This window comes from Papaver somniferum, chromosome 1 (genome assembly GCF_003573695.1).
Source record: "Papaver somniferum cultivar HN1 chromosome 1, ASM357369v1, whole genome shotgun sequence".
In the NCBI taxonomy this organism is placed as follows: domain Eukaryota; kingdom Viridiplantae; phylum Streptophyta; class Magnoliopsida; order Ranunculales; family Papaveraceae; genus Papaver; species Papaver somniferum.
The window spans coordinates 30,216,204-30,232,806 of NC_039358.1; the positions used below are offsets into that span (position 1 = coordinate 30,216,204).

The 16,603-nt window shown below is 36.5% G+C and overlaps 1 long non-coding RNA gene across 2 annotated transcripts; it reads left to right on the forward strand.

The window, feature by feature from the left end:
* The first annotated feature begins 6,720 nt into the window (after positions 1–6,720).
* On the forward strand, positions 6,721–16,594 carry LOC113282196. Of its 2 annotated transcripts, XR_003326669.1 has the most exons (4): positions 6,721–7,972; positions 11,668–12,146; positions 12,457–12,631; positions 16,333–16,594. It is a non-coding gene; the product is annotated as an uncharacterized LOC113282196 (long non-coding RNA). The 2 variants fall into 2 exon arrangements; XR_003326668.1 differs by having other exon boundaries at positions 11,668–12,631.
* Positions 16,595–16,603: the final 9 nt, after the last annotated feature.

Below are 16,603 nucleotides of genomic sequence, written 5' to 3' on the forward strand. Positions count from 1 at the left end.
GCAGATCATCAAACTTTGCTATCTCCGCCTGACACCATAGTACCTAATACCTATACCCATCAACCAAACACACCCCAACCTTCTTCTCCATCGACTTCACCTCCACCATCCCTCTGCAGAGAAACAACCACCACCTTCTCCATCACCACCACCAACTCTGCCGTACAGCCACGAGAAATCCAACCACCACCACACCCCTCTTCCAAATCCCATCACCAACTATCTCGCCCCTTCTCTTGAGCCATCTACTTCACTAATTTCACACGTTTCTCTGAAACCCTAAGCATGTGAAAATAGTGAATTAGGTCGATCTAGAGCAGGAAAAGGACCAGGAGAGGCAGACACAGAGTGGGTAAAAGCGTAGGAGTGAAATTCGAGAAGTATGGGTAAGTTTCTACAAACCCTAATTTCAACTGTATTTGGGGATTTTTGGGAATTGGGTGTATGAACCCTAATTATGTAAATTGGGTATAAATAGGACTTGTGGGTGTTGTTGTAGAGCTATGCCTGGACTAGCCAGTGCTTCACCCAAGAGGACTGGAATAGCCAGTGCCTCAAGGGTTAGTTTTTACTTTAAATGATGTTGTACATTTCAATTGTTTTTATCCTATCCATGCTTTGATCTTGTTGTGCTTGAGTTGTCTAGGATTGAACATCCTTTTAGGTTGTTAAAACACTAAGCAAGCTTCTCTGCGAGTAGTTGCAGTGTGAGAGACCCAATTACTACAAGGTTTAGAATTATCTTAGTGCCTTTAGCCTCCTTTCTAGACCAACCTTTCGATGAACATCCGGCTTTGAACCGCAACTGTCATCTAGTTATTCAGAAAGCCTAGAAGCTGACTGATAACTAACAAGGGACAAGAACATAGCTGCAGGACCTGCCTTTGTAATCTTTGCTCATTGCCCTTGGCTCACTGCCTTGGTTTGTTTGTCATTGTTTCACTGTTTCTTTGTTTCTTTATCACTGCCTTTGTTTCTTTATCACTGCCTGTGTTATTACCTCTTTTTGTTGTTGTTGCTCTTACTTTTACAGTCTTGCATTTTACTTCACCACTTGTTTACTGCCTTGCCTTTGGCTACTGCCTTTGTTCTCTGTTAAGCTTAGAAAACAGTTTAGGAAACTTCAACTTACACACCCTAGTCTCTGTGGATTCGACCCGTATTTGCATTGTTCTACACCGCGACACCGTGCACTTGCGGTATTAGTTTGTAGGTCTTTTAGAAACCTACCATCTGCTCTCATTGAAATATAAATTAATAAGTCTCTTATTAGAGGAGTTCTCTCTCAGAATGCAGCAAACTGTACCCAATGGATTCCTTTCTTCTACCATAAACAACCTCACCAACTATGCCCAGCTTGTTTCATCCTTGATCATGATGATGATGATTGCAAGAATAAGGCAAAGGAAGTTAGAGATCTTTCTCAACTGTTATTCAGGTTCCTGGACAAGATCCCCTACAACATGAAAAGCAATGCTTACTGGAACATTGAGGATGCTCCTACTAGAATCTCTCCAAAGAAAAGCAGCAAGGCTAAGAAAGCCAATACTGTGTTGTTTGTCAGACCTGAGGATGGCCATTATTGCAACTCAGTGTACACTGAGTATTTTCAAGATGAGGAAATATCAGGTGGAAATGCAAACTTTAAAAGAAGGAAAAGCAGTAGGAGTGGAACATTTAGGAGATTTAAGAGAACCAGAGCGAGGGAGTCCTCAAGAAAAAGCTCTAACCAAATGGAGGAAAACCCAGAGGAAGAATAATCGAGTGAGCCACATTGGGAAAAATACCATCAAATGGAAGATCCAGAGGTTGGAGACTGGGACAAACATATCATCAACAATCAAGAGTCTGATGCAGGACAAGAAAATCCTATGGTAATTCTCAACTTCCCTTTCATCAGTACTTTCATTACTATTAGCAATTTTAAATCTTGTTTTCTTTTTAAAATAAAAGCCATCATGAAAATCTTTGGATGGAATGTTCAAGGTCTAGGAAACAAACTTACTAGAGACCATCTTAAAAATTGCATCTTTAACTATAGCCCTGAAGTCATATTCCTCTCTGAAACTAAATCTATTGTTGTCAAAACCACTTACTTGCTAAAACAAATGCACTATCCCAATATTTGGTGCAATGAAGATAGAGTTAGAGTAGGAGGCCTAGCACTTATGTGGAAAGATGGAGTTGATATTGAATTCATACATGCTTCTAAGTATATGATAAATGTGATAGTTAAAAATGGTGGCACTAACAAAGAATGGTTCTTAACTTGTCTGTATAGTTCTTCTTATGAAAATGATAGACAGATGCAGTGGAGCTTTATTCATGAAATGGGAAGTAATATGAATATGCATTGGGTCATTATGTGAGATTTTAATTCTACTTTTTACAGCTATGAAAGACAAAGCTATTCAATCAACCCCACTCAATCAAACCCCACTGTTGTCAATATTGTTGCCTCTCTTGGCCTTATGGATATTCCATATACAAGATGTCCATTTACTTGGTCAAATCATAGAACCCACTCAATCAAGTTAGAACAAGACTTGACAAAGCTTTATGTCTCTCTTCTTGGATGATCCTATTCCCCAATGCCATTTTAAAAAATCTCATCCCATCTGGATCAGATCATGCCCCCATCCTTCTCAACACAGATCCTCAACTTGAAAAGCTCTCAAAACCCTATAGATTTTATGAACACTGGTTATTGAAACAATCCTGCAAAGAAGAAATCAAAAAACATTGGAGCAAAAACATCCAAGGTACTGAAGCCTTCAAGTTCACTAACAAATTCAGATCAACAAAGAAGGGCTTAAAGAAATGGAGAATAAGTATGGCAATACAGACATAAAAATCAAAGAAACTCAAGAAGTTATCCAACAATGTATCAACCATCAACAGATAGATATTCAAGAACACGACACCCTGCAAAATCAGCTAAAGGAATTATATGAAACCAAAAACAGAATTGCTTATCAACAATCTAGAGAAAGAACCATCAAATTTCAAGACAGAAACTCTAAAACTTTTCACTCTCAAGAAAATTATAGAAGAAGATGCAACCAGATACACTCCATCAAAGATAAACATGGGGTATGGAAAGAGTCGAGGGATGAAATAGCTGAGATATTAAAAGCTCACTTTCAGGAAATTGCCACTTCCAGTAACCCAGAGGAAGATGAAGATATCATAAAGCTAATCAACCCCTGTATCACTGAGGATGAAAATATGAAGTTGATATCCATTCCAACTGCCCAGGAAATCAAGAGCAATGTCCAACAAATCAATGCTTGGTCAGTCCTGGTCCAGATGGTTTCCAGGCAGGATTTTATCAACAAAATTGGGAGACTGTTGGAGCTGATGTTGTTAACATGGTGCAAGAATTCTTCAGAAAGGGTAAAATTCTTAAAGAACTCAATCACACTTTTCAAACCCTAATCCCCAAAAATAAATGCATTCAAACACCTGCAGACTTCAGACCCATCAATTTGTGTAATATTTTCTACAAGATCATATCAAAAATCTTAACCAACAGATTGAAACCTCTTTTACACAAGATAATATCTCCTTGGCAAGCTGCTTATGTACCTGGTAGAAATATTGTTGAAAACACAATCATTGCTCATGAGGCTATACATTATATGAAGACAACAAAAGCTTCTAAAGGAGCTGTTTCCATCAAGCTGGACACGTCAAAAGCATTTGACAGAATGGAGTGGAGCTTCATCATCAACATTATGAAGAAATTGGGATTTTATAATCAATGGTGCAAGTTGGTAAATCAGTGCTTCTCCACAACTACCATCTCCATATTGCTAAATGGATCTCCAATTGATTCAATTCAACCAACTAGAGGACTAAGACAAGGAGATTGTCTTTCTCCCTATTTGTTCATTCTATGCATGGAGGGATTGAGAAGACTAATCATTGCTTCAGTCAACAATAAAAGTATAATCCAAATATTCCCAGCTATGAAAGATCCTCCAATTTCACATTTGTTTTTTTTTACAGATGATTGCATCCTATTCTCCTCTACTGATACTAACTCCATCAACAACTTAAAGTCCACTATCAATAAATTCTGCAAGATTCTTGGCAGATGGTCAATCTGAATAAGTCCAGCATCCACTTCAACAAACACCTAAGTGAGCAAAGAAGAAATCAAATAACTGAAATTCTAGACATAAATGTTATGCCTCTGGATGAGAAATATTTGGGAATCAGTCTTTTCATAAGCAGAAAGAAGACCAAATGCTTTAGTTGCATTCAAGACAAGATGCAAAAAAGAATGTTGCTGTGGCAAGATGGAATCTCAAACCAAGCACGAAGAAGTACACAAATCCAATCAGTTACAAATTCTATGGCTCTCCATCAGATGAGTTGTTTCTTACTTCCTCAACAGAGCATAAACAATCTAGAAGCCGTTCAAAGAAGATTGTGGTGGAATAAAAAATAAGGAGCTAGAGGTTACTTCAAATCTTGGGATAGTGTAAATATACCAAAAATATGGGGAGGATTAGGGTTCAAGAATCTAAGAGCCTTTAATGAAGCCATGATCACAAAATTAGCTTGGAGACTTGTTCAAGAACAAGACAAAAAATGGGCTGAAGTTCTGGAGATGAAGCAATTTCCCAAAGATAACATCATTCAAGATGAGGTTTCAAATAAAGGCAATGAAATTTGGAGAAGCATTTGCACTGGCATCAGTTGGGTCAAACAATTCCATATATGGAAGATTGGTAATGGAAAGAAGGTTCAAGTTTTTAGAGACAATTGGATTGAGGGATACACAGCTCAACAAATACAACAAAATTTTGCTCTCTATGAAGATTACCCTTTCTACATGACAGTGGCTGAGCTAATTGATGATCACACAAAAAGCTGGGATATAAATAAACTCCAAAAATACTTCACCCAAGATCAGATAGAGAAGATCCTCAACATCAAGCCTTCTTTTCAACATGAAGATAAAATCCAGTGGTCACTGACAAGAGGAGGACAATTCACTGTAAATTCTGCTTACAAATCTATTCTTTGCCAAAAAAATCCCACTTTGGCCAATAAAGAAGAAGAATCCAAGTTTTGGCTCAGTCTTTGGCATCTTCAAATACCCCATAAATGTCAACTATTTCTGTGGAAAGTTACTCATAATATCCTTCCAGTCAATGAAAGGCTTGCTAGGTACAACCCTCAAGTGATCAACCTATGTCAGAGATGCAACAATGACGCTGAATCTATTACTCACCTCCTGATCCAGTGCAGTTATGCTAGAAGTGTTTGGAACCCTGTTTCTAATGATATCTATCAAGAAGTTAGGAACATCACTGATGTTAGACAATGGATTAGAAGCTGGTGCAACAGAGAAAATACCATCTCCTTCAGCAATAAGCCTCAGATTAACCTAGTAGTTATCACTATGTGGTTTATATGGAAGTCAAGATGTGAATTCATCTTCAATAACTCCAGATGTTCCAGCATTGGTTTGAAAAACAGGATTACTTCTTATTGCTCTGATAACAAGATATCCTATATGGGCAGTAGTCTCTTGGCACATGCTCCTACCACCAGCATAGGAAGAATTGATTCAACCACTCTTGGCAATAGCTCCTGGACTCCACCCCCAAGGGGAAAGCTAAAAATAAACATTGATGCATCTGTTTTACATAATAATTTTTATGCTGCCATTGTTCTAATTGTGAGAGATTTTACAGGGAGGATGGTGGAGGCATGGACACTGGTAGAAAGAGCCAGGGATGTTTCTCAAGCTGAAGTAATGGATGTCTTAAAAGCTCTTCACTGGATCTTTTAGTTGCAGCTGCAAAATGTCATTGTGGAAGGAGATAAAAAGGAAGTTATGGAAAGTATTAATGGTAGGATCATCTGTACCAAATGGGAAGACAATAATCTTATTAGGGAGTGTCGGTATTTAGTTCAATGTTCAGGTAATGCTCAAGTCTGTTTTAAGAGTAGAAAGTGTAACCAAGTGGCAGACATACTTGCTAAGTATGCCAGGATCAATAATTGTTCTAGGAAGTGGAGTTCAGAGCTCCCAGCTTCAGTCATGTCTAGGTTAGAATTGGAGAAGAGTCTATGTATGGTTTAACTGTTTGCTTCTTTGTTTTTCTGAGCTTAATAATATATCTCTAGATTTTTCTTTCAAAAAAAAAGACTTTGAATAATGAAATTGTGTTGGGCAATCGAAAACGCGTTTCAATGTTAGACTTGAATAATGAAATTGCTTTTGGCAATGCAGTTAACGAGCTATTATTTGGCTTAAACTCTTTTTCTGGTCAATCTAGTTGGATGGATGCTAACGGAAATACCATTTTTCTTAGTGGGTGCATCCACTTCGTATATGAATTTTGGGACGTCCTTGAACAAAATGGCACCTTGCACTAGGATTCGAGTGAGTCCAAATCTGTTCACACTCCTCTAACGAGTGTATATTTCACATGTTTTTCTGATTGGTCGATTATTCATCTCATGACCCCATTACCATCCATATTTAGAATCACGACCCTCGTTACATAATTTCCTAAATTAAATCAAGGGTAGAGATTGAAATGTGAAATATACACTCGTGAAGGAGTATATCACTTCCCCGAATCTCCATCATGACTAGGATTCGAGCAATACTCTCTGGTCAACAGTCAACCCATGTGTGTCCCATTTAAAAAGTGGACAATAATAATATAGAAATTAGACCCAGAATTCAGATAATCAAATCTAAAGCTAAACATTTCATCAGTCGTCTACGAAACCCAACTCATCTAATCTTCATAGGAGATTCCAGTTCAAAATCGAGATGACTTCAATTAGCATTCAAATTCAAGCAGAGGATATCATCACCAACATACTCTCGCGCTTACCGGTGAAATCTATTAGTAGATTCAGGTGTGTATCAAAAACTTGGTGTAAGTTGCTGAATAACCCTCATTTCATTAAAACACAACTTAATCATGCTCTTCAAAACAATGTGTTCAGTCTCCTTGTTCTGTCTTTAAGAATGGGCGCTAGTATATGTGACAATAACTATGATATATACTCTGTAGATTATGATTCAATAACCTCAACATATAGAAAATCTGTTAAGATTGGTTATAAATTTGAACCTAATTATACGACTTCATTCGACTTTTGGGGTTCTAGTAGTGGCTTGATTTGCTTTAGTAGTAGGGGAGTTGTTTGTTTATGGAACCCAACTGAAAGAGTATAAAGAAATTCCATCACCACCAAACAATTTTCCGGTAGATGACGAAGGTGAACTGCTTTCCCATATTAGCTACGGTTTTGGTTATGACTGCAATATTGAGGATTATGTGTTAGCAAGTATTGACTATTCTGAACTTGATATCTTTACATTAAGATCAAATTGCTGGATAAGAATTCCGAATGTCCCATATCAAATGTCTTGTGGTGTGATTTTGATTTTTAATGGAGCTCTACATTGGATTGCGAATCCCATTGGGGGAACCGAAGAGGCTATTGTATTAGCTACTTACGAAATTGGTGATGGGAGGTTCAAGACACTACCAAGAGACTTCGATGATAAGTTTGAAATTGTATATGTGGGTGTGCTGGCTGGGTGTTTGTGTTTAACAGCTAATATTTATGGGGTGCGTACTGTTGTGTGGGTGATGAAGGATTATGGAGTGCAAGAATCTTGGACCAGACTTTTCACTATTGATCAACACACTTCTGCCGGATCATTCAAATTTTTGAAGCTTATAAAGCCCCTTAAGAATGGTGATCTTGTGTTTCAAAAAGATCACTCTGAATTGTTTTTATATGACCCAGATCAAGGAGAAGCTAGAACTCGGAAGATCCGTGGTATTACACAAGAGATGACTGCATGGGCTTACTCGGATAGTTTAGTTTCACCTAACTCTCTCACTTCTCCAGCTCAAGAGCAGATAAGGCAAGCGTAAACCAGAAAACACAGTGAATTGCCTAAAGATACACACAACAAGAGGTGAGTTTTGCTGCATTTATATATATCTGTGACTCTCAACATTTACTCGTCATGTATGTCCGTTTCATCAGTTATTTTGAAAGTGACTTTACTGAAGTTCTTCTTTCAGTTAGTCTTATAATCTTTTAATTTTTCACTCCAAGTCTCTGTTAATTTGCTGTCACTAGTTATTTGAGGTTACTTATCTGATGTGTATGATCTTCCATAACTAGTAGTGTTGTATAGAGGAACGAAAGGAAAAGAATTGAAAAACATTTGTAGTGGAAGTCTATTAAGAATGCTAAAAGATGCCCCCTCTTTGTGTTTTTGTGGTTTTTGTTAAAGAAAAGCTAAAAGATTCATCTTGCTTCAATGCTTTCCAAAAATATTAACATAGTTTGTGAACTCCCTCCATTGGATCCTTTGTCACTGAAACCACATGCTTAGGAATTATTGTTTAAATGCAGGAAAACATAGATCTAGAAGTTATCACATATTCTGCATTGACGCCACTGCTTAATATACAAGCAGTAATAGGTTGCTTTGTTTTGGTTAGTTCCCAAGTCACTAAGTTAATCATGAAAGCTTTATCGTAGAATGCCCAGCATTGTGCTAACCTAAAACCATGAATCATCTCAGTTTACTAATTGATAAATATAAGCCGGAGTTGGTTTTCATCTTTGAAACTAACTAGGTCACAATAAAATGGAGTTCATGCTTAAAAAAGTAAATTCAAGGAATGGATTATTATTCCATCTACTGGAAAATCCGGAGGCGTCTTTGTTACTGGGTCTGAATTGATACATGTTCATTTGGTTGAATTCAAACATAATATTTTGCATGTTAGAGTTGACAGAAATGAGGAAGGTTGCGATTTAACATGTTTATATGGTGCTTTAGATGCGCCAGGTATATATACGCAGTGAGAATTCATTAGTCAACTAAGTCGCCATATTCAGTATCCTTGGGTGCTTTTAGGTGGTAAGAACTTTATGCTAAACATCAGAGAGAAGGGGAGTGGTAATGATACAATGTGTGGTGCTACTAATTTTTTCCAATCTTCCTTTGAATAGTTAGGTCTGATTAATTTGAATTTCGTTGGAACACCATTACTTGGACAAATAATAGGGAAGATGCTGAGAATATTAGGGATAGAATTGATAGGGTGTTGGTAAATCATGACTGGTATCATATCGTTCCCGTCCTAATGCTTCTGTCTTGCATCAAACCAGAGTAGGGTCAGATCTTACTCCTATCCTTTTGGAAGAAAATCACCTAAATCCTAAGATAGAAGGGCCTTATAGGTGTTCTAGAGGATGGTTGGAGCATAAAGAATTTGATACTTTTATAAGTAATGCTTGGAATGTTTTGTAGATTAGAAATGATAATGATTTTCTTGCATCTCTTCCTGATCTTGCCAATGAACTTCGTGGGTGGAACAGTCAGGTTTCTAAAAAAAATTTAAAAACAAAAATGAGATATTGAAAAGATTGATCAAGAAAGTAGAAACCAGGACATCTTGTTTCCAAGAAAATTTTGCTAAACCTTGAGAATGAGCTTCAGACTTGAAATAGAATTCAACATATATATTGGCTAGAAAAATAGTAGGGATAAAGTTTTGAAGGAACATGATAGGAATACAAAAAGTCTTCTTACAGAAGAAGGCATAATCATATTCTTAAACTTAGAGATGCTTCAGGCTTTTGGATAGAAAATAAGAATCAAATTCATAACCTTCTTAAAAATCAGTTTTAGCATATTAGTGCTTCTTCTGGTGTGGACATTCGTGATGTTTTTGGTAATCTGTTTATTAATGTTGTATCTGAAGAATTATGAATTATCTATAGTTCCTGATGAAGATAAGATATATTCGGTGCTTAAATCTATGAATCCTTGGGGGTCCCCTAGCCTTGATGAGTACCCACCAGGATTTTTTAAACCTGTTGGAATCTCATGGGAGATCATGTTGCTAAGTTTGTGTAAAATTTCTTTGTGTCTGGAAAACTGCCTGAAAATATTAACAAGACATTTATCACTAAAGTAACTAATCCTGTTTGCCAATCTGAATTTAGACCCGTAAGCATGAGTAGTATTCTTTACAAAATATTTCGAAATTGCTTGCTAATAAATTGAAAATTGTTTTGGATAATTGTATATCTCCTCAACAATCACTTTTTCTACTTAAAAGACAAATTTTTGTTAATAGCGTAGTCATTGCGCGTGAAGTTCTTCACAGCATGAAAATTGATCAAAAGAAATCTGGGCTTTTGGCTCTTAAAACTTGATTTATCTAAAGTTTTCGATAGAATGGAATGGGAGTTCACTATTTTTATTTTTAGGGAGCTTGGTTTTAATGGTAAATGGTGTATCAATCTTTAAATGAATTTCTACTGTTTCGTGCCAAGTTCTGCTTAATGGATCTTCAGCGCCTTCATTAGCACCAACCAGTGGTCTTAGGCAGGGAGATCCATTATCTCCGCACTCGTTTAAAGTTAATAAGCTTGGCTCTACTATAACCCGTTTGCTGTTTGCCGACTAGTGTTTTGTTTTCTGTAAAGCTTTTGTTCTCCAGGTAAGGAATCTTGCTAATATTTTACAAATGTTAGTAGTTTCTTTGGTCAGTCTAAGTTATAAGAAATCTGGTGTTTACTTTAGCAAATATTTCCATCATAAACATTGTATAATTCGTTCTAGGATCCTTAGAGTGAAAAGGATTTTGAAGATGAAAGATATCTTGGAACACCTCTGTTCTTTAACTGATCTAGAGCTTTAAATTTAAATTTTGAACCGATATTGGAGGCCTAGTATTTGGTCAGTTAGTTTAAACTCTCAAGTTAATATATTGACTGATAAATAATTGCCAGAGGGGTCAGCAGTTATATGTAATCACCCTAATTCTCATACTTTAGTAAGGGAATTAATAGTGGGTGCTGGGATCTTAATAAGCTAGGCTTATAGCAAACTATAAATACAATAAGGTCTGTTTACATTAAGAAAGATGATAATAATACTTTATCTTGGGTATGGACTAAATCGGGATTATTCACTACGAAGTCTGCTTATGCGCTTATTTCCAGGAATCATCATAGAACAGACTCTTGGTTTTGGAAGAAAATTTGGAAAGTTAAAGCTGTACCAAGAGTAAACATGTTTGTGTGGAAATTGTTTGCTGATCTTTTACCTCTTAATGCTAAAATTGCATCTTTTTCATCTAAATTTATAATGCATTGTATGTATTCTTTGCAATTCCAGTGTGCCTGAAACTAGTAGTCATTTGTTTATTAATTGCCCTTTTGTTAGAGCGGTTTGCTTTACTCTTTATATTCCCTGTCCACCCTTTAATAATGATTTTCTTCAATGGGCATATAGATTGTTTAGGAAGCCTTGGGGTTACTGGAATCAGACATTTCGTATGTTGATTTTGTCTATATGGAAGTACAAAAATAAGGTTTTATATGATGGTATTAAACCAAATCCTACAGTTTTTGCTAATCAGTTTAGTACCCAATTGAATCAATGGGATATAAGATACCCATTAGATGCAAGTCAGCAGCTGGGGATTAGGAATCCGGTCAAGATTATTGACACACCTGATAAACAGCTTCAACATGATTGTTATCAAATAGATGCTTCATTTAAGAAGGAAACGGGAGAATTTGCAATTGCAGTGGTTCATATTATGAATGGTATTACTAACGATTTCCAATTCGATTCAGGCATCGCTACAGGGACTGACTCAGCAGAAGCCCTAGCCCTTCAGCTAGCAGTAAATTGGGCCACAAGTTCAGGGGAGAAAAGGGTGGTTTATTTGTGTGATTGTGAAGATGTGGTGTCACGACTTGCCAAACAGTTGCTCATGGGCAGTATCTATTATTCTGAAGGATACAAAGAAGTTTTTTGGGTTTTTTGAATCTGTCAAAGTGATTTATGTAAATAGGAATCACATTTCTTGTGCTGACAGTTTGGCAGATATGCCAGAAAATATAGATCTAGATGTGGAAAGATTTGATCTTTAATAAACAAAGATGGGACTGTATGCCGTAGAGCTGATGGCGTGGACTGGTGCTGTATTATACTGCTGCAAGCTTGGTGGTCATGAGTTGCAAGAGAAATTGGTTTGGCATGGTGGGTGTTCAGACTCTAGGAGGTGGTGGTCGTGTGTGGTTGGAGAGCAACTCCTGGTGGTGATAAGCAGGTAAGTGAATACCTTTCTTGCTTAATATGTATATTATCCAGTTTTTAGAAGAAAAAGAAAAGGAGACGTACTATTAGAATTATAGAAGTATTTTTTACTACTGCATATTAATGACAACATCTTAGATGTAGCAACATATCCTTAAGTAGGATAAAACTATGTCCCTTCGGGGACATCCAATAAGTCTGATGAAAGTGTGTGATGGTTATATTTGTCTACGCTACCATTGAAGAGAAAACAGTAAAGTTCCTATCTTAGGATAACCTCTTTGATGAAGGAAAACAATGTTGCCTTATTATATATGATCCAGATCAAGGAGAAGCTAGAATTGGGAAGATCCGTGGTATTACACAAGAAATGTCTACATGGGCTTACTCGGGTAGTTTAGTTTCACATAACTCTATTACTTCTCCAGCTCAAGAGCAGATAAGGCAAGCATAAATCAGAAAACACAGCGAAGTGCCCAAGGATACACACAATAAGAGGTGAGTTTTACTGCATTTTGATGTATCTGCGACTCTCAACATTTACTCGTTATGTATGTCATCAGTTATTTTGAAAGTCTATTAAACATGCTAAAAGATGCCCCCTCTTTGTGTTTTTGTTAAAGAAAAGCTAAAAGATTCTTCTTTGCAGCAATGCTTTCCAAAAAATTAACAAACCACGTGAACTCTCTCATTGCATCCTTTATCAGTGAAACCACATGCTTCGATTTATTGTGTAAATGCAGGAAGACATAGATCTAGAAGTTATCACATATTCTGCTTTGATGCCACTATTTAGTATACAAGCCGTAATAGGTTGCCTTGTTTTTTGGTTAGTTCCCAAGTCACTAGGTTAATCATGAAAGCTTTATCGCGGAATGCTCAGGTTTGTGCTAACCTAAACTCTGAATCATCTAGGTTTTACTAGTTGATAAATGTAAACCGGAGTCGGTTTTCATCTCTGAAACCAACTAGGTCACAATACAATAGAGTTCATACTTAGAAAGAAGTAAATTCAAGGACTGGATTATCATACCATCTATTGGGAAGTCTGGGGGCATGTTTGTTGCTGGGTCTGAATTTATACATGGTCATTTGGTTGAATTCAAATATAATATTTTGCATATTAGAGTTGACAGAAATGAGGAATGTCGGGATATGACATTTTTATATGATGAGAATTCATTAGTCAACTAAGTCGCCATATTCAGTATCTTAGGTGCTTTTAGGTGGTATGAACTTTGTACTAAACATCATGGAGGAGAGTGGTAATGATAGAATGTTTGGTGCTACTAGTTTCATCCAATCTACCTTTCAATATTAGTTCTGGTTGATTTGAATTTCATTGGGACACCATATACTTGGACAAATACTAGGGAAAGTGCTGAGAATATTAGGGAGAGAATTGATGGGTGTTGGTAAATCATGACTGGTATCATGCTCATCCTAATGCTGCTTTTTTGCATCTAATTAGAGTAGGGTCAGATCATAGTCCTATCCTTTTAGAAGAAAATCACCTGATTCCTAAGATAGAAAGGCCTTATAGGTGTTCTAGAGGTTGGTTGGAGCATAAAGAATTTGATACTTTTATAAATAATGCTTTGAATGTTTTGTAGATTAGAAATGATAACGATTTTCTTGCGTCTCTTCCTGATCTTGCTAATGAACTTTGCATTAAAAACAAAAATGAGATACTGAAAAAGATTGATCAAGAAAGTAGATAACCTGGACATCTTGTTTCCAAATTTTTTTTACTATACCTTGAGAATGAGCTTCAGACATATATTGGTTAGAAAATAGTAGGGATGAGTTTTTGAAGGAACATGATAGGAATACAAAATATTTTCACATTAAAGGCTTCTTAGAGAAGAATGCATAATCACATTCATAAACTTAGAGATGCTTCAGGCCATTGGATAGAAGATAAGGATCAGATACATAACCTTCTGAGAAATCATTTTTCGCATATTAGTGCTTCTTCTGGTGTGGAAATTCACGATGTTTATTAATGTTATAGCTGATGCTGAGAATTATGATAGTATCTGATAAAGATGAGATATGGGCGGTGCTTAAATCTATTAATCCTTTGGGGTCCCCTGGCCTTGATGGGTACCCACCAGGATTTTTTAAACCGATTGGAATCTCATGGGAGATGATGTAAGTTTGTGCAAAATTTCTTTGTGTCTGGAAAATTGCCTGAAAATATTAACAAGACATTTATCACATTAATCCTTAAAGTAACTAATCCTGTTTGCCAATCTGAATTCAGACCCATAAGCATGAGTAATACTCTTTATAAAAAACACGAAATTGATTGCGAATGGGTTGAAAATTGTTTTGGATTAATGTATATCTCCTCAACAATCAGTTTTCATACCTAAAAGACAAATTGTTGATAACATAGTCATTGCGCATGAAGTTCTTCACAGCATGAATATTGATCAAAAGAAAGATGGGCATTTGGCTCTTAAACCTGATTTATCTAAAGTTTTCGATAAAATGGTATGGGAGTTCGTTATTTTTATTTTTAGGAAGCTTGGTTTTGATGATAAATGGTGTAGTTCAATCGTTTCTACTGTTTCATGTCAATTTCTGCTTAATGGATCTTCAGGGCCTTCACTAGCACCAATCAGTGGTCTTAGGCATGGAGATCCATTATCTCCATACTTGTTTAAAGTTAGTAAGCTTTGCCCTACTATAATCCATTTGCTGTTTGCCGACTGAGTGTTTTGTTTTCTGTAAAGCTTCTGTTCCTGAGGTAAGGAATCTTGCTAATATTTTACAAATTTTTAGTAATTTCTCTGGACAGTCGTCAAATTTTGAGAAATCTGGTGTTTACTTTAGCAAATATTTTCATCTAAACATTGCAAAATGCTTGCGTGGATGCTTAAAGTGAAAACGATCTCGAAAAATTAAAGATATCTTGGAACACCTCTGTTCTTTAATAGGAGAAGGCTTATGCGTCTTTGAGAGGTTGGAAATCAAAGGTTCTATCACAAGCTGGTAGAACAGTTTTGATTCACTCCAATCTCTCAGCTTACCCTGGCCATCAAATGATGTGCTATGCTCTGTCTAAGAAAGTTCTTGACAAGCTTGATAGGACTAAAAGGGGCTGTTTACCCCAAGTCTTGGAAGTATATTTGCAATCCTAAAGCTCGAGGGGTTTAGGTTTTTTGAAATCCACATAATATTGCACTTTCTACTCAGCGTGCTTGGAGGTTAACAAATATTCCAAATCATTTGTGGGTGCAGCTGCCTAAAGGTAATTACTTCCCTGTGACTCGTGCTTCATAAATATATGTTCAAAAATACTTCTTGGGTTGGAATAGCATCAGTCAAGGGATTGAGGTGGTTAGACGGTTTAGCATTTGGTCAGTCAGTTCAAATTCTCAAGTGAAAATATTAACTGATATATGGTTGCCGGTGGGGTCAACAGTTATATGTAATCCTCCTACTTTAGTAAGGGAATTTGTAGATGAAATTGGCTGTTGGGATCTCAATAAGGTCTGTTCACATTTAGAAAGATGATAATGATACTTTACATTGGGTAGGGACTGAATCTGGATTCGTTCACTAAGAAGTCTGCTTATGTGCTTATTTCCAGGAATCATCATAGAACAGACTCTTGGTTTTGGAAGAAAATTTGGAAAGTTATAGTTATACCAAGAATTAACATGTTTGTGTGGAAATTGTTTGCTGATCTTTTACCTCTTAATGCTAAAGTTGCATCTTTTTCATCTAAACCTGTCATGCATTGAATGTATTCTTTGCAATTCTAGTGTGCCTGGAACTAGTAGTCATTTGTTTATTAATTGCCCTTATGTTAGAGCGGTTTGGTTTACTCTTGCTATCGCTAATGATTTAGTTCAATGGGGTATATAGATGGTTTTGGAAGCCTTGGGATAACTGGAATCAGATATTTTGTATTTTGACTTTGTTTATATATGGAAGTACAGAAATAGGGTTTTGTTTGATGGTATTAAACCGAACTCTACAGATCTTGCTAATCAGTTTAGAACCCAGTTGAATCAATGGGATATAAGAATATCCAAAGATGTAAGTCAGCAGCTTGGGATTAAAAAACTCGGTCAAGATTATTGAGACACCTGATAAACAGCTTCTACATAATTGTTACCAAATAAATGCTTTAGAATTTGCAATTGCACTGGTTCATATTACTAATGATTTCCAATTCGATTCAGGCGTCACTACAGGGACAGACTCAGCAGACTCTCTACTCAAGACAGCTAAGCGGACAAGCGTATTTGACTTTCACTTGGCCCTGTTATTCGTATTATCATAGTATATGCCAAGTATTGTACACCCAAAAAATTCAGTTATGCACCCTCTTGTTTTGACCATATGGTTTTTATCTCCATTTTAACTGTTGGTAAAAGTAGTGGAATTCTTGTGTAGCCGGATATCTGAAATGTTAGGTTAATGATAAGATGACTCTTTTGGTGATATTGTGAC